The sequence below is a fragment of the Triticum urartu genome, chromosome 7 (assembly GCF_003073215.2).
Source record: "Triticum urartu cultivar G1812 chromosome 7, Tu2.1, whole genome shotgun sequence".
Taxonomy (NCBI): Eukaryota; Viridiplantae; Streptophyta; class Magnoliopsida; order Poales; family Poaceae; genus Triticum; species Triticum urartu.
Window position 1 is genome coordinate 461,902,865 of NC_053028.1, and position 10,380 is coordinate 461,913,244.

Below are 10,380 nucleotides of genomic sequence, written 5' to 3' on the forward strand. Positions count from 1 at the left end.
CAATCTTATGCTTCCACGACTATCGCTACCGCTTAGTGATAAAGTAAAGCATTACAGCGCAATTGCATTGCATACAATAAAGCGACAACCATATGGCTCCTGCCAGTTGCCGATAACTTGGTTACAAAACATGATCATCTCATACAATAAAATTTTAGCATCATGTCTTGACCATATCACATCACAACATGCCTTGCAAAAACAAGTTAGACGTCCTCTACTTTGTTGTTGCAAGTTTTACGTGGCTGCTACGGGCTTAAGCAAGAACCAATCTTACCTACGCATCAAAACCACAACGATAGTTTGTCAAGTTGGTGCTGTTTTAACCTTCGCAAGGACCGGGCGTAGCCACACTCGGTTCAACTAAAGTTGGAGAAACTGTCACCCACTAGCCACCTTTGTGCAAAGCACGTCGGGAGAACCGGTCTCGCGTAAGCGTACGCGTAATGTCAGTCCGGGCCGCTTCGTCCAACAATACCGCCGAACCAAAGTATGACATGCTGGTAAGCAGTATGACTTATATCGCCCACAACTCACTTGTGTTCTACTCGTGCATATAACATCAACACATAAAACCTAGGCTCTGATACCACTGTTGGGTAACGTAGTAATTTCAAAAAAATTCCTACGCACACGCAAGATCATGGTGATGCATAGCAACGAGAGGGGAGAGTGCGATCTACGTACCCTTGTAGACCGACAGCGGAAGCGTTAGCACAACGTGGTTGATGTAGTCGTACGTCTTCACGGCCCAACTGATCAAGCACCGAAACTACGGCACCTCCGAGTTTTAGCACACGTTCAGCTCGATGACGATCCCCGGACTCCGATCCAGCAAAGTGTCGGGGAAGAGTTCCGTCAGCACGATGGCGTAGTGACGATCTTGATGTTCTACCGTCGCAGGGCTTTGCCTAAGCACCGCTACAATATTATCGAGGATTATGGTGGAAGGGGGCACCGCACACGGCTAAGAATACGATCACGTGGATCAACTTGTGTGTCTAGGGGTGCCCCCTGCCCCCGTATATAAAGGAGCAAGGGGAGGAGGCCGGCCAGCCCTATGGCGCGCCAAGGAGGAGTCCTCCTCCTAGTAGGAGTAGGACTCCTACTAGGAGGAAAGGGGGGCGCCGCCCCCCCTCTCCTAGTCCAATTCGGACCAGGGGGAGGAGGCGCGCGGCCCACCCTGGCTGCCCTTCTCTCTCTCCACTAAGGCCCATATGGCCCATTACTTCTCCCGGTAGGGTTCCGGTAACCCTCCGACTCTCTGGTTTTCTCTGAAATCACCCGGAACACTTCCGGTGTCCGAATATAGCCGTCCAATATATCAATCTTTATGCCTCGACCATTTCGAGACTCCTCGTTATGTCCGTGATCACATCCGGGACTCCGAACTAACTTCGGTACATCAAAACTCATAAACTCATAATATAACTGTCATCGAAACCTTAAGCGTGCAGACCCTACGGGTTCGAGAACAATGTAGACATGAACGAGACACGTCTCCGGTCAATAACCAATAGCGGAACCTGGATGCTCATATTGGCTCCTACATATTCTATGAAGATCTTTATCGGTCAGACCGCATAACAACATACGTTGTTCCCTTTGTCATCGGTATGTTACTTGCCCGAGATTCGATCGTCGGTATCTCAATACCTAGTTCAATCTCGTTACCGGCAAGTCTCTTTACTCATTTCGTAATACATCATCTCGCAACTAACTCATTAGTTGCAATGCTTATGTGATGTGCATTACCGAGAGGGCCCAGAGATACCTCTCCGACAATCGGAGTGACAAATCCTAATCTCGAAATACGCCAACCCAACATTTACCTTTGGAGACACCTGTAGAGCTCCTTTATAATCACCCAGTTATGTTGTGACGTTTGGTAGCACACAAAGTGTTCCTCTGGCAAACGGGAGTTGCATAATCCCATAGTCATAGGAACATGTATAAGTCATGAAGAAAGGAATAGCAACATACTAAAACGATCGGGTGCTAAGCTAATGGAATGGGTCATGTCAATCACATCATTCTCCTAATAATGTGATCCCGTTAATCAAATGACAACACATGTCTATGGTTAGGAAACATAACCATCTTTGAATAACGAGCTAGTCAAGTAGAGACATACTAGTGACGTTTAGTTTGTCTATGTATTCACACAAGTATTATGTTTCCGGATAATACGATTCTAGCATGAATAATAAACATTTATCATGATATAAGGAAATAAAATAATAACATTATTATTGTCTCTAGGGCATATTTCCTTCAGCAGGACTATCATACATTCTTTTACGTACCTCAAAGCCTGTCAGTAGACTCATAAAAGCTTCATGCAATCCGCTTTCGGCGGACGATATTCTCTCCATCACCGTATTCATCAGCACACGGTGTTCATCTGAGATGGCCGCTCGCCCCACCAACTCCCTCAGAACATTCAATCGCACACTAGACGGTGTCGGACTCTTTTGTCTGCTCTCTTCGGGAGCCGGACACTGGGAGCTTCGGGGGTCAATGGGATTATCTTCCGGCCTCACCGGACTCGGAGAGGCCCTCCACGACGACACTTCAGGGTCGCCCGCTTCCGGAGCGGAGGAGTCTGGAGGAGGCGTTTCGCTCTCCATCATCTCTGGAAGAAGGTCCCCCGAAGACGAGCTCATTTGAGAGGGGCTAAGGCCCGAACTGCAAAAATATATGCGGTGGTTACTCTCTCAGAAGAAAAGGATGGCATATCTGTACTATTAATGTATTTCGGGTCACTTACGACTCGCGGGAGAATTGATCCCCCCGCAGACTTTGTGCGGCAACAGCGCCCCCCAAGGTAGGACCCTCTGTGGGAGACTTCTTCTCCCGTTTGGAAGCTTCGGCTTCCGAATCCCCGGGCACAGTCCTTTTCCTCTTCTGGTCATCTTCCTTCATGGAGACGCTCGCTCCCTCGGTTAGAATGGGCAGCGTTGGGGGGCCGCGTCCGCCCTTATTATCCTCCACTGTATCTTCCTTCAAGGGCTCCGGGCAAGGTGCGGTCTGGAGCATCTTTTCCAATACCGGATTTTCCAAACCCTCGGGGAGGGGGGCCGAACACCGAATCAACTTCGCCTTTGTTAGCCAGTCCTGGTCAAAAAGCAAACTCTTAGAAATAACTTCGTAACAAGGGAAAGATAGTATGTTCGGCCAGAAGATGCCTTACCTGTTCGGCGGCGTGGTTACTACTCAGGCCCACGTCCTCGGTGATTTCTGGACACTCCACCTGAGGTCCGAAGAATGACTTGTACATCTCCTCGTGCGTCAGGCCGAGAAAATTTTGAATGACACGCGGTCCCTCGGGATTGAACTCCCACAGGCGAAGAGGCCGGCGTTTGCAAGGCTGGACTTGACAAACCAGCATAACTTGTATTACCGCAACCAAACTGAAATCTCCATTGAAGAGATCTCGAATGCGGCTTTGCAGTATAGGCATGTCCTTGGCTGGACCCCAGCTCAGACCTCTTCTGATCCATGACATCAGTTGTGGTGGAGGGCCCGAGCGGAAAACAGGGGCGGCCGCCCACTTGGCACTTCTAGGAACCGTGATGTAGAACCACTCATGTTGCCACAATTCAGACACCTCTGGGATGGAACCTTTGGGCCACGGAGCTCCCGTCATCTTGCGTATTGAGGCACCTCCACACGTTGCATGTTGCCCCTCGATCATCTTCGACTTTACTTCAAAGGTCTTGAGCCATAGGCCAAAGTGAGGGGTAACCCGGAGGAAGGCCTCGCACACAACAATAAATGTCGTGATATGAAGAAAGGAGTCTGGGGCTAGATCATGGAAGTCTAGCCCGTAATAAAACATCAAACCCCTGACGGAAGGAAGAGCAAGGCCTAGACCTCGGAGGAAGTGGGAGACGAACACGACGTTCTCTTTGGGTTCAGGGGTGGGGACGGCCTGCCCTCGAGGAGGCAGCCGATGCAAAATCTCGGCGGTCAGATATCTAGCCTCCCTCAACTTTTTGATGTCTTCTTCCGTGATGGAGGAAGGCATCCATCGGCCTTGAAGGCTAGATCCGGACATGACTGAAGGTTCGGAGCACCTGACCTGAACTTCGGGCGTTTGAGCTTGAGGTGGGGGAAGGATTCGATTGAGCACGGGAGGGAAAAATAAAAGCCTTGTCCCCTTTATAAAGAGGGTGAATATCAAGCGTCCTCTCCGTGTCCGTTTGGACTTGCCTATAATCTAGGAGTCCTAGAAGCGGTTGGGTTACCCACGCCCGTATTGATGAGAATCCCGGAATAAGGGGACACGATCTCTACTTTAACAAGACGTGCCAAGGAAACTGCCTCGCATGACGCGCTGAGGTGGGATAATAAAACGACTCGGATAAAGGCTTGGCCGTGGTGTGTCACACTATGGAATACGTCAGCAGATTAGATTTGTGTAAATATTATTCTCTCTATGGCAATATGTGGAAACTTATTTTGCAGAGCCGGACACTATCTTTGTGTTCAAAATCTTCTATGAAGTACTTGGAGGAGGAACCGGCCTTGCAATGCCGAAGACAATCTGCGCGCCGGACTCGTTGTCATTGAAGCCTGGTTCAGGGGCTACTGAGGGAGTCCTGGATTAGGGGGTGTCTGGATGGCCATACTATACCTTCAGCCGGACTCCTGGACTATGAAGATACAAGATTGAAGACTTCGTCCCGTGTCCGGAAGGGACTTTCCTTGGCGTGGAAGGCAAGCTTGGCGATACGGATATGCAGATCTCCTACCATTGTAACCGACTTTGTGTAACCCTAGCCCTCTCCGGTGTCTATATAAACCGGAGGGTTTTAGTCCGTAGGACAACATACAGAACAACAATCATACCATAGGCTAGCTTCTTAGGTTTAGCCTCTCCGATCTCGTGGTAGATCTACTCTTGTACTACCCATATCATCAATATTAATCAAGCAGGACGTAGGGTTTTACCTCCATCGAGAGGGCCCGAACCTGGATAAAACTTCGTGTCCCTTGCCTCCTGTTACTGTCCGGCCTAGACGCACAGTTCGGGACCCCCTACCCGAGATCCGCCGGTTTTGACACCGACAAAGATCTTTATTGGTCGAACCATTATGACAACATACGTAATTCCCTTTGTCTATCGGTATGTTACTTGCCCGAGATTCGATCGTTGGTATCTTCATACCTAGTTCAATCTCGTTACTGGCAAGTCTCTTTACTCGTTTCATAATACATCATTTCATAACTAATTCATTAGTGATTTGCTTGCGAGGCTTCTTATGATGTGTATTACCGAGAGGGCCCGGAGATACCTCTCCGATACTCGGAGTGACAAATCCTAATCTTGATCTATGCCAACTCAACAAACACCTTCGGAGATACCTGTAGAGCATCTTTATAATCACCTAGTTACGTTGTGTTGTTTGATAGCACACAAGGCATTCCTCCGGTATCCGGGAGATGCATAATCTAATAGTCAAAGGAATACGTATTTGACACGAAGAAAGAAATAGCAATAAAATTGAACGATCATTATGCTAAGCTAACGGATGGGTCTTGTCCATCACATCATTCTCCTAATGATGTGATCCCGTTATCAAATGACAACACATGTCTATGGTTAGGAAACCTTAACCATCTTCGATCAACGAGCTAGTCTAGTAGAGGCTTACTAGGGACATGGTATTTGTTTATGTATTCACACATGTATTTAGGTTTCCGATCAATACAATTCTAGCATGAATAATAAACCTTTATCATCAATAAGGAAATATAAAATGACAACTTTATTATGGCCTCTAGGGCATATTTCCTTCATTCTACATGTGCAAAACTGTCTTACACCCATTGTATGTGAATGTGGAGTCTATCACACCCGATTATCACGTGGTACTTCGAAACGATGAACTTTGGCAATGATGCATACTCGGAGAGAACACTCTTATCTTGAAATTTAGTGAAGGGATCATCTTATAATGATATCGCCGTTCTAAGAAAAATATGATGCACAAAGGATAAACATCACATGCAATCAAAATATGTGACATGATATGGCCATCATCATCTTGTGCTTTTGATCTCCATCTCCAAAGCATCGTCATGATCTCCGTCGTCACCAGCTCGACACCTTGATCTCCATCATAGTGTTGGGTCGTCTCACTAACTATTGCTTCTACAACTATCGGTAATGCATAGCGATAAAGTAAAGCAATTACATGGTGCTTGCATTTCATACAACAAAGAGACAACCCTAAGGCTCCTACCGGTTGTCGATATTACAAAACATGATCATCTCATGCATCAACATATATCACATCACAGCATGCCCTTAAAAACAAGTTAGTCTTCCTCTACTTTATTGTTGCAAGTTTTACGTGGCTGCTACAGGCTTCTAGCAAGAACCATTCTTAACTATGTAAAAACCGCAACGGTGATTTATCAAGTTTATTGTTTTAACCTTCTTCATGGACCGACCTCTTGGGGAACGCGGTATTTCAAAACAAACCTACGATCACGCAAGATCTATCTTGGTGATGCATGCTACCTCTTGAGCATGTGTTAGATTTCCCTTGAAGAGGAAAGGGTGATGCAGCAAAATAGTGTAAGTATTTCCCTCGGTTTTTGAGAACCAAGGTATCAATCCAGTAGGAGACAGTGCACAAGTCACCTAGTACCTGCACAAACAATCAAGAACCTTACAACCAACGCGATAAAGGGGTTGTCAATCCCTTCATAGTCACTCGCAAAAGTGACATCTGATAAAGATAGTAAAGTAAATATTTTTGGTTTTTTTGTTGTATAGATTAGAAAGTAAAGATTGCAAAATAGTAAACGAGATGTGATGTAAATAAAAGAGATGCAATATAATAAGAAAGAGACTCATGGCCATAGGTTTCACTAGTGGCTTCACTCAAGATAGCATGAATTACGATGGGTGAACAAATTACTGCCGAGCAATTGATAGAAAAGCTCATAGTTATGAGAATATCTAGGCAATGATCATGAATATAGGCATCACGTCTATGTCAAGTAGATCGAAACAATTCTGCATCTACTACTATTACTCCACACCTCGACCGCTATCCAGCATGCATCTAGAGTATTAAGTTCATAAGAACAGAGTAACGCTTTAAGCAAGATGACATGATGTAGAGGGATAAAATCAAGCAATATGATATAAACCCTGTCTTTTTATCCTCGATGACAACAATACAATACGTGCCTTGCTTCCCCTACTGTCACTGGGAAAGGACACCGCAAGATTGGACCCAAAGCTAAGCACATCTCCCATTGCAAGAAAGATCAATCTAGTAGGCCAAAATAAACCGATAATTCGAAGAGACTTGCAAAGATATCAAATAATGCATATAAGAATTCAGAGAAGAACCAAATAATATTCATAGATAATATTGTTCATAAACCCATAATTCATCGGATCTCAGCAAACACAACGCAAAAGAGTATTACATCGAATAGATTTCCAAGTACATCGAGGAGAACTTTGTATTGAGAATTAAAGAGAAAGAAGAAGCCATCTTCTAATAACGATGGACCCAAAGGTCTGTGGTAAACTACTCACACTTCATCAGAGAGGCTATGGTGTTGATGTAGAAGCCCTCCGTGATCGATTCCCCCTCCGGCAGATCGCCGGAAAAGGCTTCAAGATGGGATCTCACGGGCACAGAAAGTTGCGGCGGTGGAAAAGTGGTTTTGTGGCTCTCTGCGATCGATCTAGGGTATAAGAGTATATATAGGCGGAAGAAGTACGTCGGTGGAGCTACGAAGGGCCCACAAGGGTGGGGGCGCGCCTACCCCCCAGGCGCGCCCTCCCGCCTCGTGGCGTTACAGACTTCAACTCCAAGTCTTCCGGTTTGCTTTTGGTCCAAGAAAGATCATCGCGAAGGTTTCTTTCTGTTTGGACTCCATTTGGTATTGCTTTTCTGCGAAGCTCTAAAATAGGCAAAAAAAAGAAACTGTCATTGAGCCTCCGGTTAATAGGTTAGTCCCAAAAATAATATAATAGAGCATATTAAAGCCCATTAAACATCCAAAACAAATAATATAATAGCATGGAACAATCAAAAATTATAGATACGTTGGAGACGTATCAAGCATCCCCAAGCTTAATTCCTGCTCGTCCTCGAGTAGGCAAATGATAAAAACAGAATTTTTGATGTGGAATGCTACCTAACATAATTATCAATGTAATTTTCTTTATTGTGGCATGAATGTTCAGATCCAAAAGATTCAAAATAAAAGTTTAATGTTGACATAAAAATAATAATACTTCAAGCATACTAATAAAGTAATCATGTCTTCTCAAAATAACATGGCCAAAGAAAGCTATCCCTACAAAATCATATAGTCTGGCTATGCTCTATCTTCATCACAAAAAATATTTAAATCATGCACAACTCCGACGACAAGCCAATCAATTGTTTCATACTTTTGATGTTCTCAAACTTTTTCAATCTTCACGCAATTAATACATGAGCGTGAGCCATGGACATAGCACTATAGGTGGAATAGAATGGTGGTTGTGGAGAAGAAAAAAAGGAGAAGATAGTCTCACATCAACTAGGCGTATCAATGGGCTATGGAGATGCCCATCAATAGATATCAATGTGAGTGGGTAGGGATTTCCATGCAACGGATGCACTAGAGCTATAAGTGTATGAAAGCTCAAAAAGAAACTAAGTGGGTGTGCATCCAACTCGCTTGCTCACGAAGACCTAGGGCATTTCGAGGAAGCCCATCATTGGAATATACAAGCCAAGTTCTATAATGAAAATTCCCACTAGTATATGAAAGTGACAAAATAGGAGACTCTCTATCATGAAGATCATGGTGTTACTTTGAAACACAAGTATGGAAAAAGGATAGTAGCATTGCCCATTCTCTCTTTTTCTCTCATTTTTTCTATTTGGGCCTTTTCTCTTTTTTATGGCCTCTTTTTTTCTCTTTTTCTTTTTCGTCCGGAGTCTCATCCCAACTTGTGGGGGAATCATAGCCTCCATCATCCTTTCCTCTCAGGGTACAATGCTCTAATAATGATGATCATCACACTTTTATTTACTTACCACTCAAGAATTACAACTCGATACTTAGAACAAAATATGACTCTATGTGAATGCCTCCGGCGGTGTACCAGGATGTGCAATGAATCAAGAGTGACATGTATGAAAAATTATGAACGGTGGCTTTGCCACAAATATGATGTCAACTACATGATCATGCAAAGTAATATGACAATGATGAAGCATGTCATAATAAACGGAACGGTGGAAAGTTGCATGGCAATATATCTCGGAATGGCTATGGAAATGCCATAATAGGTAGGTATGGTGGCTGTTTTAAGGAAGGTAAATGGTGGGTTTATGGTACCAGCAAAAGTTGCGCGGTACTAGAGAGGCTAGCAACGGTGGAAGGGTGAGAGTGTGTATAATCCATGGACTCAACATTAGTCATAAAGAACTCACATACTTATTGCAAAAATCTATTAGTTATCAAAATGAAGTACTAAGCGCATGCTCCTAGGGGGATAGATTGGTAGGAAAAGACCATCGCTCGTCCCCGACCGCCACTCATAAGGAAGACAATCAAAAAAATAAATCATACTCCGACTTCATCACATAACGGTTCACCATACGTGCATGCTACAGGAATCACAAACTTTAACACAAGTATCTCTCAAATTCACAACTACTCAACTAGCATGACTCTAATATCACCATCTTCGTATCTCAAAACAATCATAAGGAATCAAACTTCTCATAGTATTCAATGCACTTTATATGAAAGTTTTTATTATACCCATCTTGGATGCCCATCATATTAGGACTAATTTTATAGCCAAAGCAAAATACCATGCTGTTATAAAGGACTCTCAAAATAATATAAGTGAAGCATGAGAGATCAATAATTTCTATAAAATAAAACCACCAATGTGCTCTAAAAAGATATAAGTGAAGCACTAGAGCAAAAATTATCTAGCTCAAAAGATATAAGTGAAGCACATAGAGTATTCTAATAAATTCCGATTCATGTGTGTCTCTCCCAAAAGGTGTGTACAGAAAGGATGATTGTGGTAAACTAAAAAGCAAAGACTCGAATCATACAAGACACTCCAAGCAAAACACATATCATGTGGTGAATAAAAATATAGCCTCAACTAAAGTTACCGATAGACGAATACGAAAGAGGGGATGCCTTCCGGGGCATCCCCAAGCTTAGGATTTTGGTTGTACTTGAATCTTACATTGGGGTGCCTTGGGCACCCCCAAGCTTAGACTCTTGCCACTCCTTATTAAAAAATCCATCAAATCTTTACCCAAAAACTTGAAAACTTCACAACACAAAACTTCAACAGAAAATCTCTTAAGCTCCGTTAGT